This window comes from Sarcophilus harrisii, chromosome 1 (assembly GCF_902635505.1).
Source record: "Sarcophilus harrisii chromosome 1, mSarHar1.11, whole genome shotgun sequence".
Taxonomy (NCBI): Eukaryota; Metazoa; Chordata; class Mammalia; order Dasyuromorphia; family Dasyuridae; genus Sarcophilus; species Sarcophilus harrisii.
Window position 1 is genome coordinate 372089971 of NC_045426.1, and position 23793 is coordinate 372113763.

Below are 23793 nucleotides of genomic sequence, written 5' to 3' on the forward strand. Positions count from 1 at the left end.
ATGCTTTAAACTAAAGACTTCTGAAAGTCTCCTCCAATTCTAAGATTTTGGGATTCTGGAACAACAATTTTCCCATACTGAACTCTAAAGGATATCTTCTCTAAAGCCTTTCCTATATATCCTAGTTAAGGGCAATTCCTCCCTTCTCTGAAATAACAGAATTTTTTTGTGTCACAAATTTAAAACTTGATAGACATGTATAATAGATGTATCATAAAATTTATAGCTGAAAGAAAACCTTAGACATATATTATTTAGTCCATCATCCTTGTTTTATTAAGAAGGAAATAGAAGCCCAGAGAGGAACTATTGTTTCCCCAAGGTCATACCTCTATGAAAATGCCAGAACAGATCATTCTAGTCTAAGTTCCCTACAAGATCACCATTTTACCCATGAAGAACTAAGGTCCTCAAATGTTCTTGACAAAGGTTATATAGAAGCAGAACTGAGAAGCTATGTCATTTTACCATATTCCTGGATCAGTATTTACATTGTGCTGTTTCCTACCTTATACTTTTATGGATGATTTATCTTCCCTTTTAAACTAGATGCTTCTTGAATTTTTCATGGAATCTGGCATAGTTCTATGCACATAGTACTCAAAATAATTTTAGAATTAAATTAAATTACTATTTATTTAGAGAGGTGACAAATTCAATAGGGAACAATCTAAATAATATCATAGGATTTAAAAATGGAAGGGACCTTAGAAGTGATCTAATCCCATAAATACTCTCTTTTTTCAGAGGAAAATGATGAGATCCAGGGAGAAAAAATGATTGCCCAAAGTTCAGACAATAGTAAATAACAATATCAAGGTTCAAATCCATATTCTTTGTGCTATACTACATTGTCTTCCTATAGCCTATTGCTACAATCTATGTGTCAGATTATAAGCACTATTTCACCTTTCAGTAAATACTTCTTAGGTGCCTGTTATGGATAAAACAATGCCAACGACTAGACATAACAAAGATAAAAAAACACCATTTCTAAATTTTTGCTTGATTATGATATAGGCCCTTCTCATATCTTTCTTATATGAACTTTCGTTTATCCATATTCCCTGTAAACAGTACTTTTGCAATTAAATTTTTAAACATAAGTGCAAGGGTTTGCATTTATTTATATGGATCCAAAATATGTAGAGACAGACTTTGAAAAGTTTTAAATACTAAATATATGTATAATATAATATAGTAAATATGAATATAAAAATAAAATTTATCCTAGAGGCAAAAAAAAGGCCATTGAAGCTTCTTGTATGGGATAGTACAATGTCTAAATCTATGCTTTGGGAATATCAATTCATAGAGACCAATTTAAAAACTAGCATAGTAGTCTATGAGAGTGGTACAATGACTCTCAGAGGCAGTCATGTGAGTAGAAAGGAAGAAATGGTACAAATAAAAGGTGCTACAGAGTGAGAATCTACAAGATAACAGTTGATTAATACTTGATTGTATCTTTGATCTGTATTGTTTAGATTCAGCAAATGATTTTAGTTTGTCAAGATCTTTTTTAGATTCTCATTCCATTTTCTAGCACCCTACTTTTCTTAACTTCAAATAATCCACAAAATAGACAAACACAATATTTACTTCTTTGAGTAGCACAGTCACTGTGAAAAGACCATCGACTCTGGAATCAGAAGATAGAGGTTCAGCTTTCACCTTTGACACTTACTGCTAGTCTGATCTTGGACAAATTCTTTCTTCTGTCTTAGTCTCAGTTTCCAGCTTGGAAAAATGAAACAGATGGATAAGATGAAAACTAAGGACCTATCAGGCTCTAAAGCAATGCTTCTATGTAACTCCAATTTATTGTATTACACTACCCTATACATTAGTGGAAATGGGACTAAAGTAAAAAATAATATTATTGTCCCTCTTTTTAAATATTATTTTTTGTGAATGACTGGATCCTTCCCTTATTAGCCTTTTTTTTTCTATAGGATTCTCTTTCTAATGGATTTATATTAGTGAATAGTTGCTCAACTGTCATTTTCCCTTTTCCTCTACATTTTTAACTCATCTTGATTAATCTTAAAGTTTATGGTCAAATATTTTTATTCTTTCCCAGATTTTGCTAATGGTCACGAAGTCATGATTCCTATATCAAATCCTCTTCCAGAAATCCAAATATCATTCTTTGATCTTATGTTTAGCCACTCTTTCTCTTCCTGTATTTTCCTTTCTCTCCTAAGGCCTCTTTCTTCAATTGCCAAGAGTGATGAAAATATCACCAGTGACCCTAGGGATTTGGTTTCCTGCTCAGGACTCTATAATACCGAAATTCAATTCAAGAACTAGTTATTGCTTCTGGCAATAGGGAATATAAGTGAAGTATAAGATATAATTCCTGTCATCCAAGAGTTCAGTGTTTCATTGGGGAGATAATACACAAAACAGAAAAAGAATATGAAGCCACAAATTAGATACCAAAATGATAAATAAAAAATCTAATAAAAGGAACAAACACAGCACTGTCAGTAAATCATAAGGGAATGATCTGAATAATTTGGCAAAAGCTAATTATTTTTAATTAAAATATGATATCATATGAACTGGAGAAGGAAATATAAAATCACTCTAAAATCTCTGCCAAGAAAAGACTAACTGGGTTATAAAGATCAGACATAATTAAAACAACTGAACAAGTTTTTATATATTGAATAGAAGCAAAAGTCCAAATTCTTTCTTTCAAAACTAGAGTTCCATTTATTGCAAATAATTTATTATAAAGGATCCATTAAAGGACCCCATTAATCCCAATAATCCCATTAAAGGGTTAACCTCCTATTATATAATTGCAGGGATTTATTTTCAGTATTACAGAATACAGTTTTTATATTGCCATTTTAAAACAAAAACAAAGGGGAGAGTCATTTAAATTTTGTCAAACCACAATTTTTTCCTGTGGTCAACAATGGATCTCTAAAACCAAGGAGAGGGAACAGCCTTCCCTGAACAGGCTCTAGCAGAGTGTCTCTCCTCTTTGTCTATAACTAAGTGCAGATCCCACAAAACTTTTAAAGCTGAAGTCAGTTTGTATAAATCCTATCACTGAGATCTAAAATTATAGGATAAGGGTCCATAGTCCGAGATTTTTAAAAAGCCAAGAGATTTGGGGTGACTATACCTAGTTTCAAAAGCTGTTTAGTGAATCAATGTTTGTAGGACAAATTGTAGCTGCCAACTTCATGAACCTCTAAATCAGAGACTCCTAACCTGGGTTCATAAGATTTTTTAAATATTTTGATTAATTAGATAATTATTTCAATATAATTGGCTTCCTTTGCTATCTTATACATTTATCTTATTCATTTACAAATGGAGGTCCATTTGTAAATTGTAATTTACAATTACATTAGGAGTCCACAGGTTTTACCAGATGGCCAAAAGTTTCCATCATATAAAATTCCTGCTGTAGATAGAAGAAAGAAAAATTAAGTACAACAAATAAGCCTATAAAAACATAAAATTTGAGGGTAATTTTAGCTTTACCAGGTGTATTTTGTAATAATTTTGTTCCTTGTTTGGCCTATAATTTTCAAGTACTACATATTTGTTGAGAAACTATTTGTTTTTCTCCCATCTGTGGTAAAATCATTTTCAAAAAAATAGGCTTTTGCCCTTTGATTCTATCCTAGCAAAACTAATTCCCTCGTTCATTTTGTGGCTACTGTTCAGACTGCAGAGCAAGGACAATTAAATACTCTCAGACTTGCTGTAAATCAAGTCACTGAGGCCCTAAATAATGGGGAAATGGACAGTAGCTCATGCTAAGTACAAGATTTAGGATGGGCAAAACTGATTTCAAAACTGCTGAATACACTTATGTATGTGTATATATGAAGAGCTGGTCCTGCTTGACTTAGAGACAGAATAAGTATGAACTGTGATATATTTTAAAGCACTCAGGTGGCTGATGCCTGCTAGCATTCCATCAGATAGAGAATCATTTGGATTAATGCCTAAAAAGATTTTATTAGGACAACTAAATAGTGATTATCAGTCACTCAAATTCAACTTTGGCAAATATTATGAAGTATATTATATGTCATTCTGTTAGATATTAAATGATACTAAAATTTTACAATAAGAAATAGTCCCAACTCTTGTGGAGATTCCTGTAGAATAAAATATAAAACAAAATAACAAAAGAACTATTTTTTAAGATAGAGGAAAATTGATAGAATGCTATATAAGCAAGCTACAAAGAGATATTCAAGGTTCAAGGAAGGGAGAATCATTCCAATAGGGAGAATTAGAAGAGGAGGTTGTGTTTAATGAGAAAAGGGCTTTTAGAAAGGGGCAGTATTTACTAAAAAAAAAAAAAAAAAAAAAAAAAAAAAAAAAAAAAAAAAAAAAAAAAAGCCTAAAAGAAGGAAAATGAAAGGCTTCTACAGAAAATAGTCTGGTCAGCAATAAGAAGAGTGCGGAAATTTGGGTCCAATGAAGGTGGAAGAGGGAGATAGCACTAACTATTGGAGAGCTTTAAATGCAAAGCTAAGGATTTAGTCTTTGGACATTTTCCTAAAATCATAGAAGTAGAGCTAGAAGAGGTGTAAAACATAATCTAGTCCAATTCCCTCAATTTTTAAATCTTTGGATCTGAAAGAAAAGGAGTTATTAATTATGGGGCATAAGACATTGCCAAGTACACTCAGCTAGAGTGGAATGTATGTCAAAAAAAAAAGATAGTAGATACCTGGAAAGTAATAGAAAGAATTTACCAGGAAAGAGGAGACAAGCTGAGAAAGGGAAGGTAGAAGGTTACCAAAGATAAACTTTTACCAATTCCTTTTGTTTGGAGACTGTTAGAACTCAATGGAGATTTAAAGCTAACCGCTGCTGCTTTCTCCCCTCCTGGACAAGGTCTGTCAGGAAGTTTACACACCTGCAAAATAAATAAAAAGGTTTATGACGGGGAGGCAAAGCAATATACCGTAAGAAGGCTGTCAAGCACTCACCTTCTCACATCACTCATACCAACTATCGGCTGTGGATGAAGATTTAAAAGATTGCAGATTTGGCTTTGTTGACCTCAGCCATCTCCATTAACCCCCTGTTCCTGAGTTATGATCCAGGGACATTCTCTTGCATGGGACTTTGGGGGAAGGAGGATAATGGCATAGCAGTTTAAGGATATATTCTATATATCAGGGTCAGAGTTCTTAACATGGTTTGACAGATTGTTACTTTGCTGATTATTAAAGAGACTCATTCAACAGGAGCGTATCTCAGGACTAAAAGTCAGCAGCCCTACCTAGTTTCTATCACTGACTTGCTGGTTGATTTTGAGTAATTCACTTATTCTGATTTTCATCAATTTCCCAATCTATAAAATGCCAGTGATAACAGGTGATACATTTGAAAAGGCAAGTTGGGAAGGAGTGAAGTACACTACAAAGAGCTCTAGATGTGGGGTCCAGAAGACTTGTCTTTGAACCCTGGTGATACAGCTTTGTTTTTGTATGACCTGGACAACTCACCTAAATTCTTTGGGTCTCAGTGTCCTTATCTGTAAAATGAGGGGATCATACTAGATGACCTTTAAAGTCCCTTTTTACCATAAACGGATGGGGGGGAGGGGGAAATAGGGGAAGGAGAAAGGTTTGACTTGGAAGCAAAGAATTTAGGATTTTCTCTACTAGGTACTGGAAAGCTAGGAACAATTCTAAAGGAAGAGAGTAAAATTATGGAAAAGTTACTTTAATTAAAATAACCATAAAACTAGGAGGGTTGAGGTATAACTAACTTTGATGATTAATCAGGTCATTAGATATTTTGTGTGTGATAGTTTTGTGTCTTGGAAAATAAAACTATTCTGCATGAATATATCAATGCATGTGTGAGTGTATATGTATATATATATATATATATATATATATATAATGTGTGTGTGTTTATGAATGAATACACATGTATGGATGTGTGTTTAGTGTATGTATGTATGAACATGTATGTGTATGTAAAGCTCCTGAGCTATTCCCTTCATCATCTGAACCTGAACAGGATGAATTAAACTTTAAATAAGGAGAGCAGTTTACCTAATAATGGCATGAAAGGGAGGGTCTGAAAGTGTTATATGAAGCAAGGAGTATTCCTTTTTCTGATCAGAACACATGAAAGACAGACATCCTACATAAGAGAGATTGCCAAGACTTGGGGATCTTTCAGGGAAATCTAGCTACAAAGAACACCTACTAATGGAAAGAATATAAGAGGGAAATAAGAGGGAAAGCTTAAGGATAAAGAAGTTTAACAATAGTAGTTAGTGTAGTCAGTGCTTCCCCCCACTCACTACCAACATCCTTCCTATTGAGACCTCTAGGTTGGATGGAACAAGAGGGGTAGTCCACCACAGCATGTGGCCACCAGAAGAATGGTTATACAAAGGGTTTAGAGGAGTAAGTTGGAGGGTCCAAAGCTTCCCTTAAGGAAGGAGGAGGCAAAAAAGTCTACTATCCTGATATTTGTGCTTGGGGCAAAGATTTGACTTCCTATTACCAATTCTGGCTTTGCTTATATGTACAAAGTAATACTCAATACATATATAATTTGCTAATTTAATTTGATTTCTTGAATGACTATAAACTTGCAATCTGTATTACACCATTTAGCACTTAACTGCTCCCTAATTGTTTCTTGTGTATTCATTTTAACTCCTCAGCTAGGTTCATTCAGAGAATTTCAAAAACTGAATGCTGTTAGGGACCTTGGGGTGGAGGAGGAGGAAAAACTAATCCCATTTATATTGAAAAAGAATATTCCCCCTACTACTTATCTGACAAGTGGTTAAATCTGCTTTGGCAAAGGGAGTTTCCACACTTCTCAATACCAAAAACAAATAACTAAATAAATGAAATGAACAGGTCTGGACAAAATAAATTGTAAAGGGCACTCACTGGGTTAAGTACTAAATAAACAAAAACAAAAATAAGATCTTAGCTTAAAAAGGCCAAAGTTTCCCCATTTCATCCAGAGCTTTCTCCAGTCCTCTTGATCCATATCTTGCCATTAGACCCTGGTGGCTCTGGAGGAGAAAATGAGGTAGGTGACCTTGCACAGCCCTTGCCTGTTATGGTGTCACCTCCCTGATGTCATGGTCCTCTTCCAGAATGAAGGACAGACAACAACAAAAAACAACCATCTCTGCAATAAGGAGATTATATTTAATTTTGAATAAGGTCATAGGAGGAGGAGATGAATATGTAATCATAAGTAAATTAAAGATAATTTGAAAAGAGAAAAAGTACTGATTATTTGAGGAAAATGGAGAAAGGCTTAGGAAGAGATAGCACTTTAGCTGAATCTTGAAGGAAAATAAAGACTTGAACCCAATGTTAAGAAAGGCATGCATTCCAGATGTGGGGAATGGGCTCTGGTGATGAATGGACTAGGGAGTTGGAATTCTGAATTCTGGAAACAGTTTCCTAATTGAATGCAGTGTGTATAAAGGAACGTAATTAGGAAATAAATCTGGAAATATAGGTCAGAGACAGGCGGTAAAGAACAATCAACAAATAACACATTGCATTTTATTCATGGAGAAATGAGGAGTTAATGAAGATTTTTGACTAGGGATGTGATATGGTTACACTTGTGCCTTGAAAATGTTTTTATAGCTCTTTGGAAGGCTGCAGTGAGAGGGGACAGACTCTGTGAGGCAGCTAGATGTAAAGGACAAAGAGAGTACTTGGCCAGATTTCAGGAAGGCCTGAGTCCAAAACTGACCCCAGATCCTTACTATCTATGTGGCCCTGGGCAATTTACTTAACCTGTCTGTCTCAGTTTCCTTAACTGTTAAGTGGATATAATAACAGCTACCTTCCAGGTTTGGTGTGGGGATTAAATGAAATATTTCTAAAACACCTAGCACAGTACCTGGCACATAGTAGGTGCTTAATAAATGTTTGTTCCCTTCTCCTCTTCAATGAAGATCAATTAGAAAGCTATCATGCAATCATAAGAGTAGTAATGAGAGTATAGGGGTCCTCAAACTACGGTCCACAGGCCAGATGCGGCAGCTGAGGACAATTATCCCCCTCACCCAGGGCTATGAAGTTTCTTTATTTAAAGTCCCACAAAACAAAGTTTTTATTTTTACTATAGTCCGGCCCAACAGTCTGAGGGACAGTGAACTGGCCCCCTATTTATTTTATTTTTTTTAATAGCCTTTTATTTACAGGATATATGCATGGGTAACTTTACAGCATTAACAATTGCCAAACCTCTTGTTCCAATTTTTCACCTCTTACCCCCCCACCCCCCTCCCCTAGATGGCAGGATGACCAGTAGATGTTAAATATATTAAAATATAAATTAGATACACAATAAGTATACATGACCAAAACATTATTTTGCTGTACAAAAAGAATCAGACTCTGAAATATTGTACAATTAGCTTGTGAAGGAAATCAAAAATGCAGGTGTGCATAAATATAGGGATTGGGAATTCAATGTAATGGTTTTTAGTCATCTCCCAGAGTTCTTTTTCTGGGCATAGCTGGTTCAGTTCATTACTGCTCCATTGGAAATGATTTGGTTGATCTCGTTGCTGAGGATGGCCTGGTCCATCAGAACTGGTCATCATATAGTATTGTTGTTGAAGTATATAATGATCTCCTGGTCCTGCTCATTTCACTCAGCATCAGTTCGTGTAAGTCTCTCCAGGCCTTTCTGAAATCATCCTGTTGGTCATTTCTTACAGAACAGTAATATTCCATAATATTCATATACCACAATTTATTCAGCCATTCTCCAACTGATGGACATCCATTCAGTTTCCAGTTTCTAGCCACTACAAAAAGGGCTGCCACAAACATTCGTGCACATACAGGTCCCTTTCCCTTCTTTATAATCTCTTTGGGATATAATCCCAGTAGTAACACTGCTGGATCAAAGGGTATGCACAGTTTGATAACTTTTTGAGCATAGTTCCAAACTACTCTCCAAAATGGTTGGATTCGTTCACAACTCCACCAACAATGCATCAATGTCCCAGTTTTCCCGCATCCCCTCCAACAATCATCATTATTTTTTCCTGTCATCTTAGCCAATCTGACAGGTGTGTAGTGGTATCTTAGAGTTGTCTTAATTTGCATTTCTCTGATTAATAATGACTTGGAGCATCTTTTCATATGACTAGAAATAGTTTCAATTTCTTCATCTGAGAATTGTCTGTTCATATCCTTTGACCATTTTTCAATTGGAGAATGGCTTGATTTTTTATAAATTAGAGTTAATTCTCTATATATTTTGGAAATGAGGCCTTTATCAGAACCTTTGACTGTAAAAATATTTTCCCAGTTTATTGCTTCCCTTCTAATCTTGTCTGCATTAGTTTTGTTTGTACAAAAACTTTTCAGTTTGGTATAATCGAAATTTTCTATTTTGTGATCAGTAATGATCTCTAGTTCTGCTTTGGTCATAAAGACCTTCCCCTTCCACAGGTCTGAGAGGTAAACTATCCTATGTTCCTCTAATTTATTAATAATTTCATTCTTTATGCCTAGGTCATGAACCCATTTTGACCTTATCTTGGTGTACGGCGTTAAGTATGGATCAATGCCTAGTTTCTGCCATATTAGTTTCCAATTTTCCCAGCAATTTTTATCAAACAGTAAGTTCTTATCCCAAAAGCTGGGATCTTTGGGTTTGTCAAAGACTAGGTTGCTATATTTGTTGACTGTTTTATCCCTTGAACCTAATCTATTCCACTGATCAACTAATCTATTCCTTAGCCAATACCAAATAGTTTTGGTAACTGCTGCTCTATAATATAATTTTAGATCTGGTACAGCTAAGCCACCATCATTTGATTTTTTTTTCATTAATTCCCTTGAAATTCTTGACCTTTTGTTTTTCCATATGAACTTTGTTGTTATTTTTTCTAGGTCATTAAAATAGTTTTTTGGGACTCTGATTGGTATAGCGCTAAATAAATAGATTAGTTTAGGTAATATTGTCATCTTTATTATATTTGCTCGCCCTATCCAAGAGCATTTAATATTTTTCCAATTGGTTAGATCAGACTTAATTTGTGTGAAAAGTGGTCTGTAATTTTGCTCATAAAGTTTCTGATTTTCCCTTGGCAGATAGATTCCTAAATATTTTATATTATCAGTAGTTACTTTAAATGGAATTTCTCTTTGTAACTCTGTTGGATTTTGTTAGTGATATATAAGAATGCTGATGACTTATGTGGGTTTATTTTATAACCAGCAACTTTGCTAAAGTTGTGGATTATTTCTAATAACTTTTTAGCAGAATCTGGCCCCCTATTTAAAAAGTTTGAGGACCCCTGGTACTAGTGTGTTGGTCATGTAAGTAGAAAAAAGGGAACAAATAAAAAAGTTGTTATGAAAGTAGAATCAACAGGATTTAACTGCTTGGATGTAAGCAATAAAAGGAGATGGAATTGTCAAGCATAATTGTGAGGTTATAAGTTTACATTATGAAAATGATGGTGTATAGGAAGGTAAGTTTGTAGAAGGGGAGGTTTATAAATTCTCTTTTGGATATGCTTAGTTAGAGATGCTAATGATATCCAGATGAAGATGTCCATTAGGCAGGTGGCAATGTAGCATTGTAGTTCAAAATATTAGAATTGAACATACACACACACACACAATGTTGAATGCATTTTGAACCTAGATTAACTTTACATGGAGAGAAGGAGGCAGGGAGAGAGAGAGAAGAAGAAAGAAGAAGAAGAAGAAGAAGAAGAAGAAGGAAGAAGAACAAGAACAAGAAGAAAGAAGAAGAAGAACAAGAACAAGGAGGAGGAGGAAAAGGAGGAGGAGGAGGAAGAAGAGAAAGAAGAGAAGGAAGAGGAGGAGAAAGAGGAGGAGGAAGGGAGGGAAGGAGACAAAGAGACACAGAGATAGAGACAGAGACATAGACAGACAGAAACAGAGAAGGGGAGGGGAGAGAGACACACACACATACGCACTCAGAAAGAGACAGACAGACAGACAGAGAGAAAGAGCCAGAGCCAGAAAAAGAGACAGAGAGAAAAAGAGAGAGATGTAGGGTGAGGGGAGAGGGAGAGACAGAGATAGAAACAGAAATAGAGACAGAGAGAGACAGAAAGAGAGAGAGAGACAGAGAGAGAGAGAGAGAGAAAGAGAGAGAGAGAGAGAGAGAGAGAGAGAGAGAGAGAGAGAGAGAGAGAGACAGAGAGAGAGAGACAGAGAGAGAGACAGAGAGAGAGACAGAGACATAGAGACAGAAACAGAGACCGAGACAGGGAGCCAGAGAGAGAGAAAGAGAGGATGAACCAACAAGCAGATAAACAAGGAGTCCTGAGAGTGGTTGTAGCAAAATGGCCCTCCCCTACAACCATCATCAAGATTACCAGTCCTGCATCCACCCCAGATTTCACAATCCTGCACATAAGTGGTTCCTATGGAGAAGGATTCAGTCCCTCTTCTCCCAAATGAAGACCATTTGCCATTCACAGAGTAATCAATCCAGCCTAATAGAAACAAGGGATCCTGAGGGAGACCCAGAAGGTAGCATGAGCCAGGCAAATCAAACTATCATCCATCATCATCATCGCCCTAATTAGCACCTTCTCTTAGATCCTAATGGAGACATCCTAGTGAACAAAATCCAAGCGCCTTGGGAGTAGCAGTTCCATCAAACTACCCGTGCTTTCAGGTCAGCCCCTTCAGACAGTATTGAGGGAAAAACTAGTTATAGAGACAAGATCCATCATCTTCACCAGTATCAGAAACAGCTGCTCCACAAATGCCACCAAAGCAGATAGGCAGGAGTGCTGTGAATAGAAGTATGTTTCACCCTGGACCATCAGTCCTGCTTCAAGCTGAGAAAGAGAGAGGCAAAAACAGATTACCTTCTATAGCTACATGTTTATTAGCTATCTTTTACTATCTATATCTCCACTCCTCTCCATCTAATGAAACCAGTTGAGAGTTGGTGTATTTGCAAATATTTCCATCCAAACATGAACAAAGATTGGCAAAAAATAATAGACTCCCCCAGCATTTCTATTAGTCATTCACTGTAGCTGTCAAGAAAAAACACCATTTTCCAGAGTCAAAGCAAATGAAAGCTTTATTCTTTTGGCACTGAACAAAAAAGAGGGAGCTTTGCATAGTGAAAAGAATACAATTATTTGAAATTTGAAGTCTTGAGTTCAAAACTCAGATATACTATTTATTTGCCAGGTGAACTTGAAAGAATCATAACCTCAATGATTCAATTTCCGTTTCTATAAGATAAAAATAATTTTCTCAAATAACTTACTATTGGACAGAACTATAATAAACTGTTATAATAATTTATGATTATAAAAAAGGATGATGCACTGAGGTAATTCTTTTCAGCTACAAGTTAGATGGAATCATACAATGAAGCAAGACAGGTTGTAATGTATATTCTTTAATGGCATTCTATTAATAAAATCATATCAGTTTCCTATATTGAACAATGTGATTGTGCAAAGATCTTTGGTGGTTAAAAACTTCCCTTTCTATGTCATCAAGGATTTGGTTGCTCCTCTGGTTAGTTGGGGTGGGGGACAGGGAAAGTGAGCTACAAGCAGATATTGTCTGAGGTACAGTAATTCCCAGGAGTTTTAGGGTTGCCTTCTTAACTGGGGCATTTAGTTGGCAATTAATGTTGGCGATGGTATAGATGGTGAGCTCCTTCACAGGGGGTATTTCCTGGATTATGACAGTGGAGGATAAGCCAGAAAAGAGTATCTTGAGAATTTCTGCCGTTCTTGGGGATCTTATTGAGTCTTCATCATAGCCTGAAAGGAAAAATTAATACCAATACTTTGATCTTCCTGTCACAAAACAAATTCTCTCTCTCTTTCAGGACTCTTTGGGGACTTTAGCTAGGCTGGCTTGCTGTTTCTGTGCCCACATGCTCTTCACCCCTCTCCCCAGAAAAATCTAACAGATAACAATATTAGGCCAAAAAAAGGCATTAAGCAGTCAAAATGGATATGCAAGCACTAAACCTCATGGATGTAATAGAGTCTTAAATTTAAAGCTAACAAGAACATTAGAAGTTATCTAGTCCAACTTCTTCATTTCATAAATGGAGAAAGTAAGACCCAGAGAGATTAAGGCCCCAATCAAGATAGTCCATATATAGTAAATGACTAAGACAGTAATTGAACCTAGGTCCTCTGACTCCAAATCCAGCACTTTTCCCATTGCATCATGCTTATGACAGTAATCAAAAAAATTAATATTACATTCAGCATGTGTTTTATAAAAGAAGACAAGAGTATATAATATGTTTTAGAAAGATTTCCATTCAAAAGGTTAAATAATTTAAAAGAAATTTTACTAAAAGATGTTTCTATTATTTGGAAATTATAGTATTTAGAATGTTTTATTTCCCAATAGTGGTAGAAAAATAATAATTTTGCTGCATTCTCACTATTTGTTTTAATATTAATTCTATTAATTTAATCATAATTTGGCAGAATCAATCTTAACCTAGAGAACAGTAACTCACTCTCATTTTCAGCTTTTCTATTTTGGGACCTGCTTATACATTTATGGTCTTCATTAGGGTTTGAGCCAAGCATGGTAGCAAATGCATCAATAGGTCAATAAAAATAAAAAAATAAATAGCAGAAGGGGCTGTCCAGGCTCCGTTTCCCTCAGCTCTGTTTGTTGTGCCATTCTTCTCCCTATTAAACTGCAATAAAAACAATAAAAGCAAACCAGCTGTGGAAAGTGAAAGTGGCCTTTATATTAATGAATGTAGTTCACATGAGAAAAGCCTTTTAAATGGAGAAAAAGAAGGAAAGGCTACCCTGCAAAAAAAAAGAAAAGAAAAGAAAGTGCTCATAAAACCTTTAAGATAACTCATTAACCACCACTAATTGTAGGTTACAGAAATGGTTCTCCATAAAGATGCTTACATCTCAACTAGGATTGTGTGCTTTGAAAGTTGAGCAAATATTTTATATAGCAATTTTATTGCACAGATAGCAGACTAGAGCAATGAATTTCAGAAATACTATCAAGGATGGCCCCTTGAAATGAGAAAGGCCTCAGAAGGAGCACAATAGAGCCTCAGAGTGTTGTACTAAAAAGAGCAATGGAGTAGAAATCAGAGAAAATGGGTCCAAGTCAAATAGTAATTCAATTCACAAACATAAATTAATCACTTACTATGTGTGCTAGATACTAAAATACAAAAATAAAAATTAGTCCCTGTCATCAATCAGCTTATATTCCATTGAAGGAAACAACAGATAAACAGATGAGTAGATAAAATATTATTCAAGAAGTCTGGTTCTATATCATTTTCTCGTGGATTATATTGAATTTACTCATTTCAAATGGCCCAAGATAGAAAAGAAATAATCACTCTTCTGGATCACTCTCGTAAAATCCAGAAAACTTCTCTCTAGAAGCCAGAATTGCCTTGATAAGTCTCTACTCTAATCCTGAACTCCATCCAGAACTACATAGAGAAGAATGGGTAGATATGATACCATCAGCTGATCATACTGATTTTTCTGGTTGGATCACCATTGAACTTGATACTGCTTAACTACTAGCAGTCCTATATTCCACCATGTATCATGAGATTAGCATGGCATTAATTTCAGAAATTTCAGGGTAAGGGAGAAGAAAAGGGCACCTAAATTAGATATCCATAGTGAAGAGGATAAATAAATGAGTGTTTTAATGCCTTATAGAATAAATAACTGTGTATTAATAGAACTCTGGATCTCCATGAGTGGATGGAGGTTCTATAAAAAGAAATGAGGGTAAATATGAAAAAAAGATAAGATGTAAAATTAGAGCACTTGAGGAAAAATGTGGGAGGAGACTCAGTCAAACAAGCAAGTAACAGGGTTTCCTATGTTCCCAGAACTGTGCTCAGTACTAAGTACAAACAAAAAGTAAAAATACTCTCCTCTACCTTCAAGAAACTTGTATTTGAATGGAGGAGAAAATATGCCTATAAATCTATAAATACAAGACACATTCTAAGTAGATATAAAGTAAGTTTAGATTAAAAGGCAGCAGAAGATGGGAAAATTGAAAGGAATCAAATTGAAGTTCACACTTGCCCTGACTCTTGAAGGAAGCCATCTAAGAAGCATAAGTGAGGAAGGGGAGTTTTCTAGTATAGAAGGCAGGTATTTAGAAGGCATAGAGGTAGGAGATGAAGCATCCTGTGTGGGAAACAGCAAATAGGCCCCTATAACTAGACCATTAAGTACATGAAAGGGAATAAAGCACAAAAATATTGGGAAAAAAGGGAACAGCTATATGGCAAGCTCTAAACATCCAACAAAAAACTGGATATTTGATCAAATTGGTAATAGAAAACTATTTAGATTTATTGAATAGAGGGATGACAACATCAGATCTTCACACTAGAAAAATCAATTGACAACTCTATATAGAATGGATTGGAATGGAATGAGGGGAGACTGGGGTCAAACTGTAGTGCTGATTTGACTTTCCTAGAATATTCTGTTTCCTATCTCCCCCAGGAGTCTTATTGTCTCAGATATATTGACTTGCCTGCCCTGTCATAGTTGGCAGATGGTGGAGACTGCCAGCTCCTTCTCTACAGTGAAAAAGCATACCAAAGTTTAGGGAATGAAGTTACACTTTCCATAAAGGAAATTTTTCAGCAGTAAACAAGAAAGAGGAAGTGTCAATCATTGAGGCTAAAACACAGATATTAATATTCCCCAAACAAATGTACAAGTAAAAATGAAAACAATTCAAGGCTAGTGGAATGATGAAGCTAAGAATTCTTTTTAGACCAATTAAAAAGAAAAGAATTAACTAACAATGATTGTGGCTCAGGGTTGGGATAAAGAAAATCAAATTACAAAAAAAAAAAAAAAATGGCAATTTTAAAAAGTTTCCCACACTCTAGTAAGATAAATATGATCCTGATAGCCAAACCAGTAAAAGACAGCAAAAGAAAATCACTGACTAATATCATTAATGAATATTGATGTAAAAATAATAAATTCCATAATAGCAAATAAGCTATGGCAATATATTTAAAATCACTTATTATGTTTAGATTGGATTCATAAAAGACAGATACTAACATACTGACTATATCACTAACAACAATAAAAACAACAAAAATCACATAACATGTAAATAGCTTCAGAAAAAGCTGAAACCTAGAAAGTATAAAAATATATGAAATTTTCCCTAATGCAACAATGATATCCCAAAGTAAGAACCTGCTTTATATGTACTTAAGTAGTATTTATAGACATTCAAATAAGATTGGGAATAGAGCAAGAATGTTTAGTGTCCCACAAAACATTTGCTATAGTTGTTGAAATGCTAGTTGTAACAACAAGACAAGAAAAAGAGATTGAAGGAACAAGTATAAGCACAGAGAAGGAAGAATAATATAACTTTAAAGATTTTGTACTGGTTTACTTAAAGAAGTTCAAAGAATTAATTTAAAAAACTTTATTATTGTTGCATAGATGAAATCAACAGGTTTATTGAATAGAGGGATGACAAAATCAGATCTTCACACTAGAAAAATCAATTGACAACTCTATATAGAATGGATTGGAATGGAATGAGGGGAGACTGGGGTCAAACTGTAGTGCTGATTTGACTTTCCTAGAATATTCTGCTTCCTATCTCCCCCAGGAGTCTTATCCTCCTGGGACAAAATAAGGACAAAATAAAATAAACAAAGCATTATCCTTTTGTATAGCATAAACAGAAATTAGAAAAAGAAAACAGGAAAAAGAATTCTACTAAAAATTATTACAAAGTGCAAAAAGCAAAATATTTTGGAGTTTGCCTACCAAGACATATTCAATATTTATGTGCATACAAGTTTAAAAAATACTTTTTTATCTTTACATATTTGGAGAGATTTTCACTGTTTAAGGTTTGACATGCTAAAATATTAAAAATGATGATGTGACATAAAGCAATTTCTAGATTTAATGCCATTTCAAACTACCAAGAAGTTAATTAAACTTGTCAAAAATAACAAATTTTCTCTAAAGAAAGAATTCTTAATCTGGAGTCCATGGAAATAAAAATTGATAACTAGATAGACAAACATACGCACATATATTTTTATATATATATTTATCTGCATATTTTTTCATTATATATACTCAAATATAATTTCATATATTATATATGCATCATAGATGTATATATAATATAATAATATTATGTTATATATACATTGTATATACTTAAATATAAGTTTATATACTATATTACATATTAAGTATATATTAATGTATAATGTATATGTAACATATAATATAATTATATATTATGTATATTATAAATGCTCAAATATAAAATTGTACATTATGTTATATTAGATTGTATATTAATATATAACAGATAATTATATTGTATATTATATATACTCAAATATAAGTTTATATATTATACATCTTAAATATATTATATATACTTAAATATATATTCATATATACTCAAAAAGATACTCAATATATATCTATCAAATATAGATAGATAACATATATTTCCCTATAATTGGTTTCACGCTCTCTAACCTAAGGTTTTTCTATCTTGGGTCCTCTTCTTTTTCCCCTCTATACTATTTCATCTGGTAATCTTTTCAGCTCTCATGGATTTCATTACCTTTTCTGATTCAATCTCTTTGCAATCATGCATCTCCAACCACCTTTTATACATCTCAAACTATATATCAAGTAGATATCTCAAATTGACTTATGTCTAAAATTGACCTTCTCTATTATTGTAAAGGGCAGCAGCATCTTCCCAGTATCTCAGGTTTACAACCTAGTAGTCATCCTGGATTCCTCAATATCTCCCATCCTCACATCTAAGCTGTTGCCAAAACCTGCTGATTTCATCTATGCAACAGCTCTGCAGTATGTTCTTCCCTTTCCTCTGGCATTGCCATCATTCTAGTTTAGACCTTCATCACCTCATTCTTAGATTATTGGAGTAGCCTAGATCTTCTAGCCTCAAGTCTTTCCATATTCCACTCATCCACTAAAGTTATTTTTATAAAGTGTAGGTCCAATCACACCATTCTTTAGCTTGTCCCCAACCTCTACTCAATAAAGTCCAGTGTCTTCCTGCTGCTTCTAGGAGAAAATACAACATAATATATGTGGTATTCAAAGGGTTTCTTAACCTAACTCCCTTCTACCTTTCCAGTCTTATTAAATATTGTTCCCCAATATTAACTCTTTAATGTAGGGACATTGGCTTTCTGGTTGTTCCAAAAGCAAGATATTCTATTTCTTGGTTCAAGCCATTTTATCTGATTGTTCTCTATTCCTGGAATGTCCTCCCTCCTCCATTCTTATTACTGACCTCCTTAGCTTCCTTAAGTCCCAACTAAAATCCCACCTTCTACAGGAAGCCTTTCCTAACCCCTCTTAATTCCAGTACTTTCCCCTGTTAATGATTTAGTATTTGTCCTATGTATAACCTTACCTTTGTTAATGTTTTCCTATTCCTATATAGATAGCTTGATTTGAATATATTTATTTACATGTTGTCTCCCCTATTAAATTGTAAGCTCTTTCAGGGCAAAAGCTATCTTTTGCTTCTTTTGGTATCCCCAATTCTTTGCACAGTGCCTAGAACATAATACGTACTCAATAAATATTCATTGACTAATTGATTAACCATATGTATTTCATTTTCTACAGTTAAACACATTCTGAGAAAGGATCATTAGGTTACATCGAACTGACAAAAGAGTCCATGACATAAAATAAATGATAAACTCCTGGTTTAGAGGAACAAAAGATCAGGACATCAAGGGAAATAATGATAAAAATAGGGATGAAAGGGGCTTAGTGGTACCAGATCTCAAAATAGAGTACAAAACAATAATAATTAAAATTATCTGGTTCATATTAAAAATAAAAAAGTTGATCAATAGAACAGATTTACTAAGTAGAACTTAGAAACAATCAAACATAATAACTTACAATTAGAAAAACTCTAAAACACAAATTCTCCAGGGTTAAAGATTCTATTCAAGACTGTAGCAGGGTACTGAAAAGTAGTTTGGCAGAAATTATGTTTAGAATATCTTCAGTGCTATATCACACACAACAAGTTTTAAGTTACCTAAATATAAAAGGTGACATATTTAAAAAGAAAGAAAAAGAGGAAAAAAGAAAATACTTTTAAAAATCATAGTTGGAGAGACAACTTTTGCAAAATATGGAATAAAACAAAACAAAAGTGACTCAGAGAGACCAGGGCACAAAAGATATTGCCTCAGTTCTGTTCCCATCTTTTCTGTGCAGAAGGAAAAGGAACTTCTTTTTGGATAATGGCATAAATAAGGCTCTTAAACTTTCACAACAGATTGTCAACCCTGCCTTCAGTACATCTGGTATTAATCAACAACACAGAATATTAGCACTTCAGACACTCATCAGAGAATAGCATCCCCCTTGCCAAAGACTCACTTGAGACAGCTGGTATTTGAGAGAAACAACCTAATGGACATGTTGACTATTTTTTTGCTCTGAGTCCTCTCCACTTTATCTGTAAATTAAGTAATATTATTAGAAAGCATCCCTGAATGCAACCTGAATCATATGATCACAGGTTCCTCACAGAAATGACCTTGTGGAGTTCAGATTTGCTTTTATAGGTCAATATAAAAAAGATCTGAAAGAATATTCCTGATTCTTCTGAAGAAGTGTGGTTAAAGGAAATTTTGGGTAACATATAATTTATACAAAGACCCACATGACAAATTCCTGGTACAATTCAGTTTCAGAAACACATTTATCTCCCCAGATCAACATGTATGTCTCTATATCACACAATATGTCTTAAGCAATCCAAAGATTTTCTGCCCTTTCCTTTCCTGCCAGTACATTCAAAGCTAAATCCAGGGTTTAGCTGACATTGAGGCTAGTGGAAAGAGCACTTTACCTGGTTCAAGTTCTCAACCATCTCTATGACCTTGAATAAGTCACTTAAACTTTACAGACCTCAGTTTCCTCATTTGTAAAATAAAGGGGTTGGATATGAACTAAGAATTATTCTATTCTAAGTGTCTGGCAACAACTGTTATCCTGCTCCTTTTAAATCAGGTAGCATGCCATACCCAGGACTTAAACAATTCCTTCCCAGGAGGGTGTGAGATTTCTCTGATAGAATGTAAACTCCACGAGAATGCATTTCACATTTTGATGGACCAGTTACACTGTACTTTGCTCTGTTTTTATTTTTGATAACTTTTTGATATTTTAGTGTTATACCTCAAATCCTTTTTGTAAATGAGATATATATCTTAAATAAATGAGTAAACATATTTTTCTATCTTTACCAGTTATTTCCTCTGTTTTCCTCATTTGTCTCTCTCTCACCTCCCACAAAGCTGTCCACATTGAGCCAGATTACATTCTAATTATGCTCACCACCCAGGATTCCCATCTTTCTTCTGTTGCTTGGCACTTTACCATTACAAGACACAGAAACAAAGTATTTGACCTGAAAGTGCGTTTATATAATGTATTAACCCAGGCTCCATCTGTTTCTGTGTTGGCAAATGTAATGTCACATTACAGGAAACCTTCCTAATTTTTGGTTTTGCAAATTTTCATTTTCAAATATTCATGAAGCCATCTTAGGGAATGCTACAGGAAGCCAAAAATGTATTGCAAATACACTGTCCATTCATCTAATTTTTAAAACCTTCTAACTGCAGGCCTGTGCCTATATTACATACCAATCATTTGTGTCAACATTTCACAAATTGATTCTATGGTCCAAAAAGGGATGTACTTCTCCACCCTTTCAGTGCAGATTTTAGACTGATCCTAACCCAATTCAATGGGTAAGCATCTGCAGGAATTTGATACTTTATTTGCAAGCACCCTGGGAAGTAGGCAAATTATAAATCATTTACCAGAATTACAAAACCTCAGGTCTGTAATCCCTGGGTCACTCATTTGTGGATTTATCCCTAGAGGAAAGTGCCCCATCACATAGTGGGGAACATAAAATATTCCTTAGTAGACAATCAGTGCAGCCATCTTTCAAAGCATGTCCCTGCAGCTACTGTGTTGCTTAAATGTCACTCTGTAGTTTCCTTATCAGATTTTGGCTTTCCAGACTAGATAATGAGCACATTTTAAAACTACTAGGAATATATGTGACTTGAATATTTGAGCTGAAGGTCTCAAAGGCCCTTTGGTTGAATATGGAGAGCGTAACAGGCTGAGCTGCCCCGGGTGGAAAGTGCATTAGACATTCCAGTTTACTGCTGAGAATCAGCACATCAAAGGGAAGACTCTGACCCTCCTTTTCAACTCACTGGTATAAGGTTATTCCAGGTGAAGGTTGTAGGGTAGGATCCAGAATTCAAAAGTCAGATTCCAAAGACCAAGCAGAAAAGGAAATGCAGGATTCAAAGACAAGTTATTAAGCCTGAAGCAAAATACTTTAGTCCTAGTGATGGGCAGCAGTGGCAGATAAAGGCAACTTCACTGTGGAGCTCAAGGGTAAAGTGTTAGCAAGGGGCTCTGGACAACTGAGTAAGAGGAGGGAAGGGTATTCTATAAAAGCTAAGATTACCAAGAGTGGTAAAAGGATATTGGGCAAACAGTTTTTAAAAGACAACTTGAATAAATGATCAGCAATCATATGAAAGACTGCTTCAGATTTTTACTAATAGAGTAAATGCAAATTAGAACAATTCTGTGGTTTCCCCTTACTACCAGGAAATTGATAATGATGATAAAAGATGGAAACAGTCAATTTTGGAAAGGTTACCAGAAGACAAGAGCACTAAAGCATCGTTGATAGAGATTGAACTAGTCTAATCACACTAGAAAATAATAATAATACATGATCAGGCAAGAAAAATCACTAAATTATTCATTCCTTTGGATTCAGAGAGCCCACAACTAAACATATTTATAATGAGCATTTCAAACCTAAAAGTGCTCTATAAATAGTAGCTAATAATAATAATAATAATCTTTTATCAAAAGGTGGTTTTAAAAAAAACAGAAAAGTCCCATGTATTCCAAGAATATTTATGGTAGCTAAAAACAAAAAATAAAAGACAACCAGAAATAATGTGGGTGCCCATCAATTGAGGAGTAGTTAAATATCTTATCTGCAGCTACTGTGTTGTTTGTAGTTTTCTTATCAGATTTTGGCTTTCCAGACTATATAATGAGCACATTTTAAAACTACTAGGAATATATGTGACTTGAATATTTGAGCCAATATGCAAGAAATAATGTTTATGAGGAAATCAGAGAAACAAGGGAAGACATATGAATTAATATAGAATGAATTAAAAAGAATCAAGAATATAATATACACAATGATTAATAACATAAAGAAAAAAACATTAAATAGACCTAAATATTTACATTGCTAATTCTGGTACAAGTGAAGTGAACACAACTCCCTTCCTTTTGGGAGAAAGATGGGGACTGTAGATGTGGAATGTTGCATATACTGTCTAATGTGGTTACTGCATTAGCTGTTTTGCTTAACTGTTTTTCTTAATTAAAAGAAAGTTCTTATGGTGATAATTGGAGGCAGATATACTGAGGAATGACTATAATATAAAAGCAAATGTATCATTCAATAATTTTTAGGTGAAAGATGAGGATAGTTATGCAGTGTGTTAGATGTTCTATAAGAAGATAAGAACAAGAAGGAAATAAGCAATAAAAAACAAAATAAATAGAAAGTCTACAATGCAGGCAAATAAAAATGAGGAATCTTCAGGAGCTTAAGGAAAAGGACAAAGACACATGAAAAAAGAATGACATTACAAGGAACTAGGAAAGTAATAACTCAGAAAAAAATTCACCTGAGTCTTGTAGTTAATGTTTCCTGTGAAGAAATTAATCAAGTGCCAAATGTAGCTAAACCAAGATGTAAAAGAGGAAATAATTGAGTACAACGTCAATAGAGAGCTGAGTGAAAGAATGAAAAGTCAAGTTCTGATGTCTATTGTCAGAAAAAATTAAAAGTAAAGGGCAAAAAAAAAAAAACAAATAGTTGGGCATCTAGGTATTATGGATAGATGAACAATTCAGAAAAAAAAAAATTTAGAACGGGGCCAAACTTGTCCATACTGATTCCTCAGTCTGGCTCAAGCTGGTAGAATAAATATGTATCCATATTTTCAAAAATTCAGTATTGCCCTGCTTTATAGGGTTTTTAAGACAGTACCTTATATTTTAAAATAATGGAGACATGAGATTTCTTTAGTCAGAAAAACAAAGTACAAAGCTGCTTAATTTTAAAGCAGAGTTTCTACTCCTTTGAAAAGTGTTATAAGTATCTAATATCACATATCACAATAAATTTAAAATGGATACGAGAACATATATGCTAATACATACACATAAAAAATAGAAGTCCCTTTCATAATTATAATTGAAAGTTCTTAACTAAACTGAGATAGATAAAATAAAGGGGAAAATTAATAGACAGTTTTGATCACATTAATCTGAAAAAGATTTTAGCCAGATAAAAACAATGCAGTAAATATAAGAATGGAGTGTGTTGATTGGGGGAAAGGCTTGTGTCAAATAATAGATCTTGGATAAGTGTATTTTATCCAGTTTATACAGGAAGCTAATAAAAATATAGAAGATCAAGAACCATTCCCCAATGAATAAGTAGTCAAACAAGGTGAACAGTTCAAAAAGAGACTTTAAAATTAACAACCAAGTGAAAATTTGTTCTAAATCACTGTTATCAAGGAAGTACATATCATTTTGCATTTCAAATGGTACATATTCAAATGAGG